Below are 12,291 nucleotides of genomic sequence, written 5' to 3'. Positions count from 1 at the left end.
TCTAATTTTGAATCTTTTTGAAAAGTTACCTGGTACTACATTTTGGATGCGTAGGGCTGGGTACGAACCTGCTGGGTACGACCCTGCTGACGCACCTGACTTTACAAAACATGCACCAGGCACACAATGTTCGGTGTCAGACGAGGATACTTCTTAACACCGGACAATCTCAACATCGGACTTGAGTCTGGTGCGCATTATTTTTTAAACACACGTGTCCGGTATCCAGAAGCTTGAAAAATTAATGGCTGAGGGATACTTTTTGGTATCTGGGTACCGTGAGTTAAGATTGGGTAACTTGCATCAGTGGAGGCTAACATGCATAGCCCTCAAATGAATGACCTGTCTGGTCATTAAAATACAAAGTTAAATTAAAACAAAAATGGTAGAGTAGAGCTGCGAGCGGAGCTGTGTAGTTGTATTTTAATGACCAGACAGGTCATTCATTTGAGGGCTATGCATGTTAGCCTCCACTGATGCAAGTTACCCAATCTCACGGTATATTACTCATATCAAGCCAATTCAAGCCAGCCTGGAAACGGTGTACAGTACGCTGAATCAGTATGCCTAATGTATTTGATGTGAGGTAGTTATTACTTTTGTCGTATTGGCATAAAGAGCGGATATAAAGAGGAGAACTCCATTCTCGGGTAACTTAATGCATGTCCTAGAATTGCATTAATTTTTCCGCCCCAGTTCCAGTCCCTAAACCATAACCAACTATACATTTTTGGAAGCGTATTTGGATGTAGAATACCGTATTCGGTGTAACTTAAATTCTTTCTCGGTATAATTAGAGATATCTTAAGAAAACCTGATTTTGACGTCATGATTGATGACGTCACAAATACAAAAAGTTGAATATCTCAAGAAATATAAATCAAAACTTTATGAAATTTGGACCAGTGATAAAGTACTATGAGCAGGGGCGGATACAGGGTATGTGAACGTGGTGAATTCACACTCTCAATTTTCTCGATTCGAAAAAATAAAAACACTAAAATTGTTTTCTATAAATTTTTTCTTATAGAAAAAATATTTTGTTCTTTCAAAGAAACATAAATGCTTTCTGTACACAAAATATTCAAAAGGTACATCTGTTGATACGTTTCACTTTCTGTGTTCAAAATGACATCAAAGAAGCTTTTGTTTGTGTGAGAGAGACTCTCCATCGTAATAAGTTCTCTGAAGGAGTCGCATTCATCTTGTTATCATACCTCAACGGAGGAGATTATTTTGGCAGAATTTCGTGAGGATAATTACATAGTTTTGTATACTTTTCACGAATTTTCATTCCTTCAGACTGTGTGAAACCATTGACATGGTGAAACCACTTTTTCATACCCTTCACACTATCGCGATTTACGTGTAAACAAATCACGAAGTTTTCTCTCTTTCTGAGTCTGATCTAAAGTTTTTTACAAGAACATAAACTAACATGAGGACATTTTGAAACTATGATTCTGTGCTCTTATAAGTAGAGTGAATCAAAGATATTATATACATGTGTGTGGCATGTAGCGATGGGGTAGAGTAATCCTTCAATTATCGGATTCAAAAATCGGGATTATACTGGAAAATCGGGGTAAACCAGAATTTTCACACAGTGATAAAAATTCCTGTATCCGCCCCTGATGAGATGTTTCAAAAAGTTTTGAAAGTATTTCCTAAAATTAATGACGTCAGCAGAAATTGCAAGAATTCGAATTTTTGCGATAAAATGCTGACATCAGCAAATTTTCAAATTTTTTAAAATGAATTATCCTCCTCTTGATGAGTTCTATCACTGGTCCAAATTTCATAAAGTTTTGAGTATTAGTTCTTGAGATATTCAAATTTTTAAATTTATGACGTCATAAATAATGACGTCATAATCACGTTTTCTTAAAAAAACTCAAATTCTGCTGAGAAAGAATTTTTACACCAAATACGGTATTCTGCATCCAAATACGTTTCCAAAAATGTATAGTTTGTTATGGTTTAGGGACTGGAACTGGGGCGGAAAAATTAATGCATTTTTGGGACATGCATTAAGTTACCCGAGTTCTAATGCCCAATTTCATTACGCCAGGTTTAAGCGCATCCACCTTCTTAGAAGTACCAGCAGTACAAGCTATTTTTATAGCCTTTTCAATCATAAAACTAGAAAATATATAGCTAATTTTGAGTAACTTTTAGGTGTGAGACAATCAAATATACCAGGGCTTTCTGGACTTTGGCCCGCTGAATCCACACCATGGCACCGCACTGGAACCATTTGGGAGACTTTGAAGTTATCCTGGATCTCCAATAGTTGTTTTGGAGAACGCAACAGCCTATGGAATATATAACTAATTACTCCACAACAGTTACCTAGAGACAAGATAGTTTATCACGTTTTTATTGGCTAAGGGAAAGTAATGTAAGTGGAGTAATTTGTTATTCAATAGGCCCTCCCATTCTCCAAAACATCTATACAAAATTAGCATTGAAACTCCTTTAAGCAAACGCAAAGGTCTAATTGCATTACTAATTACTCCACACTTCTCCTAAACAATTTCGTAAAGAGCTGTGGAGTGCGCATTTTCCCAGGTCATTTCTGAGAAGTTGGAATTACAGGAAAGGTGTATTTTCCGAAAAATTCCAATTGTTGTACTATTCCCAATGGACGACCCACGGCATGGCCCGAACATGTTCGGGCCTGTTCGGACCATGCTCGGGCCACAAAAAAGTATTATTGAATCGGCCCGAACATTTTGTTCGGACCATGTTCGGGCCATGTATTTACAATTGATACAGATTTTATTTACCTTTCCTGGTTTATCATCATATATCGTTAAATATTTGCATTAGACAAATTCGAAGTTCCAAATATCAGTTTGATTCACAAAGTTTAAGTACAAAAACGATCCAGAAAAATTCTGCTTCGAATAAGAGAAGACCACGAGAAAAGGGAACGGGATAAAGAATAAAAAGAAGTCTTTCTGTCCTTAATTTTGTTAAATGACACTTAATTTCATTATAATATGGTGCTACAATCTTTCATTGATGATTTAATAAAGTTAGATTTAAGATTGTCACAAAACTTTTGTCACAATTGCCGTTTTCCGACACGAAGTGAAAATCTACTGCTTTTTAATTAGATCAGCGGCCATCTTGCTTTTCTCCTTTCCTACTTCAAAAATTTACAGACCAGAATAAGTAAGACCAGAATAATTTCAGTAACCAAACGAAACAGTATTTCAATCCAGTAACCAACATCATATAATAGCTTAAAATCATGAGAATTGTAAGGTACTGGCTAGTAACAATTTGTTAATATCTTTTCTTTTTACATGTCAGAATGCTGACATAAAATGACACTTTCTTGCAAAAATATTTTAGATATATTGAAATATAATAATTGTAACAGGGGGGGGGGTGAAGCAGTTAGTACAAGACATCATGCCGGTTAGTACCGTGGTGGTGTGCCATATGAATTGGATGAAATCACTTAGTACTCAGATGTACTAACTGCAAAAAAGGGTGGTCCCCTGCTAAAAATTTGCCAAATTTTGGTACTAATTGTGTAAAAAATAGGATTTTGTGAGAAAATAAAAAAAAAAGACCATATTTTACCAAAAAAATTTTTTGGGAAGTAGATTTTTTTTTCAAATTTTCGAATTTTTTTTTTTAAATCTTAAAAACAATTTGCTGGTTGCAATAGAAATTTGATTTTCTAAAATGTTGTTTTTTCCTATTGAAAGCTATGGATATTGAATCATTTTTAAGATATTAAATTTGATTTTATTTGATTTTATTGAATTTATGAAGGTCAAAAGCCTTTTTCAAGGCTAAATTCAGTTAGTACTAACTGTACTAAGTGTACCAAGGTGTTACTAACTTCTTCCGAGAAAGCAGTTAGTAGGCATGATGTCTTGTACTAACTGCTTCACCCCCCCTGATTGTAAGTCAAATTCCTCCAAAAAGATTTATACTGAAAGTGATGCTGTGGCGTTACAGGAAATGACACTGTTTGTAACTTTGTTTGATTGATTTTGTTGATGTGTTCAAACTGTAGAAATAAATAACAAAGGTCTATGAGTATTGTGTTTATAAAAAATAAGTCTAAGTTCAAAAATGAAAATGTCTGAATTCAATGAAAAAGTATAAGTCTGATTGAAAAATGAAAAAGTATAAGTCTGATTGAAAAAGTTAAGTTCTTAAATGAAAATAAAGGCTTGAATGAAATACTGAACCTATGAATCATGTCAAGGCAAGGCCCTAATCTATCAGTGTGAACTGAAAGAACAAAACAAAATGGCTGCCTAAAAGCAAAAAACAGATGGCTGCCAAAGAACAAGAACAAGAAATGAAACCTACCAGGTGGCCAATATAAAAATGCTGTGAATGAATTGACTATTGATAGACTTGAGTTGAAGTTGAATCATTGACACATTGAATTGAAAATTACTTAAGGTTAGAGCCTTATGAATTATGATGCCATTATGGTCAGTCAGCATGACATGACACAAAATGGTAGCTCTGAGGTGTGACTGAGGTGAGGCCTTAAATAGACTGAGTTCACACTGTGACATGATACTGAAAATGAGGCCATGGAAACCAGGTGTGCCTAACATACTAAAATAAAATGAATGAATAAATATAGCCTAGTCTAGCTAGCCTAGACTAATGGCACACAAATGAGATAAGTTACAGTAAGTATATGATAAATAAACACTATTTCCAAGGTGCAACAAATTTTTGTTTCATGATTTATAAATTAAATTTTGTACTTTTTATTTTTTGTTTTTGAAATATATTTTGATAAAATTCACTTTACATTCCCCACCAAAAAGGGAAAAATTTAATTGACAAATTTCATGTCCACATTCTTAGCCATTTCGCCAAGCTCGACCATAAAATCACATTCATCAATAGGGTGAATAATAACAAGACCACGTACTGAACGATTCGTTTCTCGCATGATATCCTCGTTTTCGTTTCTGTATTGAATAACTGCTTTTCTCGGAAGCATGTCATCACCGAACTCCAGGCTTTTGATGATTCCATAGGTATATTGATTTGTTAACGTTGACTCTCGTTTGGTGAAAATTACAACATCACCGATATTGATTTTATCACTGTTGAACCATTTTGACTGTTTCATAAGTTTGGGCACATGAACTAGCAACCAAACTTCGAACCATGAGTTGTAGATTTTTTGATTTTCCTTCATTATTCTGGTTGGATTGTCGCAGAAAATGGTGTTGTCAGGGCATCGTTCGTTATTACGACCCAACAAGAGACGATTCGGGGTGATCAAATCTAGACATTCGAAATCTCCTGTAATGTCACCGATGGCAATGGGAAGATTATTGATTTGATTTGCGATACTTGAGCTGAGTGTTTCCCATTGTAGTATAGATAGGCGATGATTTTGAAGGCTCTTCTCAATTGATTGATTGACCTCCTTGATTTTACGTTCAACCTTTCCGTGCATGTTGTGTCCTTGAACAGGGCATGCATCAAAATCAATGTGTAGGTTCTGCATCAACTTGGATCTCAGGTCATGGAGATCGATACGCATCTCCTTGCATCCCTTCAAAAGTTGACTACCCTCATCGCACAATAGGCGTTTTGGATAGCCATGGTCGCATGAAAATCTCGTGAATGCTTGTATGAAAGAGGTGGTTGAATAATCGTCCATGACTTTAATTTTGATTGCAGATGTAGCACAACAGCAAAATACTATAAGCCATATTTTGACGGTAGTACGTTTGTGACTTGGTGAAAATGACTGATACGGTCCAGACAGATCTAACTGTGTGTAGTAAAATGAGGGAGCAATGGTTAGATTGAAGGATGATACTGGTCCCATTGCCATCTCCACAGTGCGTTTAGCAAGGTATCGACATCTATGGCAATTTCTCTTGATGTGTTTGATGAGCAATCTCCCTTCGATGACATGAACTTTTTTCAGAACATACCGATGGGTTGTTTCGATGCCGGAATGCTTGACGGTGGAATGATTCCAGTGGATATCCATTGAGATGCTATACGCAATTGGTGAATATCTATCCAGCAATGGTACACAAAATGAATCGGTTGATAGATCCTTCATAATATCTGTGAATGCGCCAACAATCGATACACCTTTGCTTGGAAGAATTCTGCCTGTGTAGATTAAGATGCCGTTTTTGTCGGTTGAAATCTTCTCATACTTTGATTTGGAAGTGAAATGACGTACTTCATCTGATCCCTTTCTGTAGTAGTACATCTCAGCATCTGTGATTTCTTCATTGGTCAGAATAATGCTGTTCTTCTGTGATGATACATTCTGTGATGATACAATCTCTGATTTGTCTCGAGCTCGCTTGACAAAATTTCTTACAAAACGGATAACGTAAGCCATGATTCTGATAACAACTGTAAATTTGTGTTTCATTGGATCCAGAAGGTACATGGAATATTCATACCGTTTCTTCATTTCATTGAGAATGCTTTCGGATGTGAACGAGACATAATGGAATGACTTCTCCTTTTGAACTTCTGATTGTTGCTGGGCTGTTAGCTTCAACTGGTCAGCAGATTGTGTTGGAAATTGAGATGATGGCAACCGCATCCATGGTAATCCATTGATCCAATTTGAAGATTGGTCAACATCCTTGATTTGAGCTCCTGGTCTTGTACCAAGATCAGCAATGTTGTCGTTCGATTGAATGTAGGCCCACTGGTCCTTTGATGAAAAACGATTGATTTCAATGACACGGTTCCGGACCCATTCCTTCAATGGCTTTTGATCGTTACTGATCCAATGTAATGCGATTTGACTGTCTGTAAACTTCTTGGATGATACAACAAGTCCTTTGAATGATCTTTTGACGATTTCACTTGTGTATGCATTCAATAACGCAGCATACAACTCAGCTCTTGGTAATGATGTCTTTTGAACAGTTCTTGTGCGTGAGAAGACAAGTTGACAGGAATGAGAGCCATCTTTGAGACGGAATCGTGCATAGATACTAACACATACCAAGCTTTGACTTGCATCCCCAAAATCCAGAGTTTCGATTTGCATATCGACAGCATCCTTGGGTACGATTGATCGTTTGAAGCGGATGGATCCAATTTCTTGCATTGTTTCAAAATGATTGAGCCATACTTGTCGCAGCTCGTTGGGCAGGACATCATCCCATTGAAGTTGTCGTAGGTTTAGTTGTTGGAGGTCTAACTTCATTGCAGCCACAAGAGGTGCAATCTTGCCAGTGAGGTCGTAGATCTCTGCAACCTTTGAGATACATTGACGACGTGTGAGTTTTTCAGGAATGATATTCAATCGATCTTGATTCTTCTTGCCTCTTGTCTTTTTGGAGAAGTTCAGTTCAGAAATGTTAAGTGATACCTCATCTGTCTTTGGATACCATTTCAATCAATCCTCCAACGATAATTGATTCACCATCATCAGTGAGGTCTGTTAGCGGATCTTCGCCAGTGAAAGTGACTCCTTTGAGACGGAAGCCTCCATGACCAATGACATATTCAAATTCATCTGCACGCTGATGGGCGATCTTGATTGATTCTTCTCCTGTTAGACAATCATCGACATAAACATCTTCATTGACGATGCGATAAACTTCAGGATATTGATCTTGAAATAAGTAGGCAATCTGACGAAGTCCTCGCTCCGCCTGATTTCCGCTGGATCTGATTCCATAGATTAGTGTTTTGATCACTTTTTCCATTGGTGTCTTTGATGAGTCAAGTTCTGGGTGCCAAATATAACGCTGATAGCACCAATGGTCTGGGTTGAGGTGGATAGTGTTGTACATCTTGCATACATCGGTATGTATGCCAATTCTATGAGTTGACCAGCGTAGCAGTACTTCTTGCAGCTTGTTTAGATTGTTGCTTCCTTTGGCAAGGCAGTCGTTTAAGCTGTAACCAGATGCGGTAGGGAAGGAAGCATCAAATACAATACGACATGGTGTGCTGAGTGAAGTTGATTTCCAAACTGCACGCCATGGGATGAAGTTTTGAGTTGAGTTTGCGTGAAGTGATTGACGGATGTCTTCTGATAAGTTGCTGACATAATCCACAAAGCCCATGCTCTGTAGCTTTGCTTCAGACTTCAGGATATCTTCCTTGTCTTTAGAGTTGCGATCAAGTTTCCTCAGCTGCTGGTAGTAGATCTTCTGTGCGATTGATTTGTTTGGGGTGAGCTTGACATCAGCCTCTTCGATGAATGGCAGTTTTGCTGTGATGGTCTGATTGTTGGTATCAATTGTGATGGAAGAATTGATGATTTCTTGTTCTATCTCCTCCCTGATGCTGATTGCTTCTTGATGGCTTGATTGCTTGCAGTCCTTGCAGCTTCTACAATTGACACAACGATAGGTTATTTCTGAGCCAACTGATTCTGATGTGTCAAAATGCTTTCCTGGATGAGAAGGCAGGACAGATAATGATACGTCAGGATCAAAATTTGAACCAGAGTTGTACAATCGGAGTTGGCTGGTGAAGAATGCTGAAGCTCCTGGTTTGTCAGCAAAGAAACACCGATGGATGCTGGTAAAGATAGGATGCGGACCTCCTATCACTCCTCTACCACCGTTGACGTTCTTGAATGGAGATTCGTAAATTGCTAAGCCAGAATGAAGTTGATGTATCATCTTAGGGTGATAACGTAAATAACGCATACCGATCATGAGGTGCACTTCTCCTCCAACTACTGATGATGGGATGGGAAGTGTCTTTGAATCTCGACCAGAGGTTTGATATGATCTTTGGATGTCTTGAAATGGTTCATCGAGTGTGTAGTGTGGGAAGACAGCAGTGATTTCTTCCATACATGTGCCAGACATTGATGCCATTTGACCATTGTGCATGGGTATCTTGACATTGTACGTACCATAGGTTGAGTGAGTTGTGGTGTTACCAACACCACTGATTTCAATGGATCGAGATGATTCTTGAATAGCCAGCGGTCCGAGAGATTTCACTGCAGAGTGCTTGACAATGAAATCAAAGCAGCCATTGTCGAAGAAGATTGTATATTGACGATTGTTGATCAGGATTGATTGAAATAAGAAGATACCTTGAGGAACGTCAACATCATTTATTGGGTTTGATTTGAAGCAGGCATTCATGAATGACAGGCTGATCTCCTTGGCAAATGTTGGTAGCCGCAGACTTCTAGTGCAACGTTCCTTGTACTTCTGCAAAACATCTTTGTTGGCTTGAGTGTCCTTATGTTCTTCGCATACAAGAACATGTTTTCTTGGGATGTCATTGTCGTGGGATTGATGTGGACAAACAAAATCGTGTTGGCAGCGTCCCTCTTTGTGTTTGCCAGTTGATATGTCAGCCCCTGGATAGAGGCATTGGAAGCAGTAGCCTTTCCCTTTGAGTAGTGAAAGACGTTTGGCTGGTGTCAGTTCCACGAATTGCTTGCAGGTGTGGTACTGGATGAGTCGTGTTCCTTTTGGTCCAGATGTTGATATGTGATCTGTTGATCCATCGGCTGAGTTGCAGATGGTGCATGCTGTGGTTGATGGTGATGGCGGGTTGGAATTGTATCCTCCTCGTCGATTTGTTTTGGATGAATCTTGCTTAGACTTTGATTGGTCTGATGGTGGTCTTTTTGACGAGGATTCTGATGGACCCATGATGATCACCTTTTGTTGTTGTAGCTTCAGTTCTTTCTCTAGGAATTCAACCAATCTCTTCCATATGACGTGAGGTGAGGTGCTTTCATCCATTGTTGATAACCATCTTGATAGGCGAGAATCTCCGAGCAGTGCGTAGATGCGTTGAATACCGTCCCCATAGTAGAGGTATTCCTGGATGTTGTGAGTATCCGCGATGAGAATGAGATCTTTGATGAGGTTGATGACTTTGCTCAATGCGAACGCAATATTGTCTGCGCCCTTGATCTTTGAAATATTGTCGATGGTGTTGAGTTGATTCAACTTCCTAGTCAGTAGATGTTTAACGTCTCCGTAGGCAAATTGAAGTTGTCCCCAGATACTCTCGATATCGGTAAGACTTTTGACCATGCTCAGAGCAGGGTCTTTGAGATAGTTGTTTTTGAGCAAGTCAGGTAGCAAATGTCGAGGAGTAGATCTCTCATGAAGCTTAACAAAGTTTGATTTGAACGTATAAAAATCGATACTGGAATCACTTGAGCCGGAAAATTTTTCGAGGCGAATGTTCAGTTTTGATTCAGTAAAAGACTTAACTTTGTAGACGTCACGGTCTTTCACAAGTTTGAGAAGTTGAGTGGTGTGTAGCTTGACTTGGATTTCAGCAATGAATCGTATTGTTCACCAAGGTCCTTAATTTCAGTTACGTCCTTGGTTTCTGAGACTGGTGTTTGAAGAATAGATTCATACCTCTCTGCAGCTTTGTCGACTTTCTCAGCTTTTGATGATAGTTCAGCTTTTAACTGGATAAGTTCATTGTCAGTTAAATCATTAAAGGTAATATCAAAATCCTTTTTAAGTTCATTTATAGTTCTTTTCAACTCACTGATTGCAAAACGTCTGGATTGCTCCTTGAAATTGGTGACGTCCAGAGTGGGTTGAATTGATTTGATATCTGGTTTGAGGTTCTTTGAATCCTTGAAGTATTCCTTGATTGCAAGTAGGGTGGCATTAATCTCATGTAATAATTCAGGGTTGCTTTTGGCTTTCTTCAAGATCCCATCAAGACGGTATAAATTTATTTCGTAGGGCTTGAAGTCGTTGGATGGTGACTGAGATGTGATCTGCATTTTCGGCAATGATGGGGTTTTCATCGATCAGGTCAAGTGCTTCATGCATTAAAACGTGTGCATCTAGTTCTGTATCTTCTATGGAACGAGACGATTGATTAATTGATTGAGAACTTGTGTTTGGGTTAGACGACTCATCGGGTTGAGACATTTCGTCGTTTGAAGTTGGCGTCAAATAGACTCTTTGACCGGTTGAGTTGAGTTGTGAGTAGTCAATGCGCTTGATAGTGCGTCTTGACCGGTTGGTTGACATGTAAATCGTTGAAACGTTGGTAACTGTTCAATGCGTTCTGTTTGAATGTGGCGTTACAGGAAATGACACTGTTTGTAACTTTGTTTGATTGATTTTGTTGATGTGTTCAAACTGTAGAAATAAATAACAAAGGTCTATGAGTATTGTGTTTATAAAAAATAAGTCTAAGTTCAAAAATGAAAATGTCTGAATTCAATGAAAAAGTATAAGTCTGATTGAAAAAGTTAAGTTCTTAAATGAAAATAAAGGCTTGAATGAAATACTGAACCTATGAATCATGTCAAGGCAAGGCCCTAATCTATCAGTGTGAACTGAAAGAACAAAACAAAATGGCTGTCTAAAAGCAAAAAACAGATGGCTGCCAAAGAACAAGAACAAGAAATGAAACCTACCAGGTGGCCAATATAAAAATGCTGTGAATGAATTGACTATTGATAGACTTGAGTTGAAGTTGAATCATTGACACATTGAATTGAAAATTACTTAAGGTTAGAGCCTTATGAATTATGATGCCATTATGGTCAGTCAGCATGACATGACACAAAATGGTAGCTCTGAGGTGTGACTGAGGTGAGGCCTTAAATAGACTGAGTTCACACTGTGACATGATACTGAAAATGAGGCCATGGAAACCAGGTGTGCCTAACATACTAAAATAAAATAAATGAATAAATATAGCCTAGTCTAGCTAGCCTAGACTAATGGCACACAAATGAGATAAGTTACAGTAAGTATATGATAAATAAACACTATTTCCAAGGTGCAACAAATTTTTGTTTCATGATTTATAAATTAAATTTTGTACTTTTTATTTTTTGTTTTTGAAATATATTTTGATAAAATTCACTTTACAGATGCTCATTGTACAAAAGGATACAAATTGACAGCCTTGGAAAATCTGTAGAGATGCTTTTAGAGCAAGAAAAGCAGTGACATTTTCTTTTGCCATTTTTGTCACTAAATTGACACTTTCTACCAAAAATTTTGATGACATCATAAAATACAATAGCTCTAAGGTTGCCTTGATTAAGAATTACATTTATACTCAATATGATGCAGGAAATATAATTGGATATGAATTGACAGTAGGAAGTAGTCTTTGATTCTCTAAAACACGTGTTTTAAAGCAAACGAGCATAAACACATATTATATTATTTGTATTACATGTTATTATTACATGTATTAATAATATCACTCTACATTTATTTTTAAAAGCGTATGTTATTCTTTTTCACACGATTTAATTCTGGTCAGTAAATTAAACGGGTACCCCAATGAAAATTGCAGATTTTGAGCTCTTCTGGC

Source organism: Clytia hemisphaerica, unplaced genomic scaffold (genome assembly GCF_902728285.1).
Source record: "Clytia hemisphaerica strain Z4C2 unplaced genomic scaffold, Clytia hemisphaerica genome assembly, whole genome shotgun sequence".
Classification (NCBI taxonomy): domain Eukaryota; kingdom Metazoa; phylum Cnidaria; class Hydrozoa; order Leptothecata; family Clytiidae; genus Clytia; species Clytia hemisphaerica.
Note: the sequence above shows the minus strand (reverse complement) of the source record.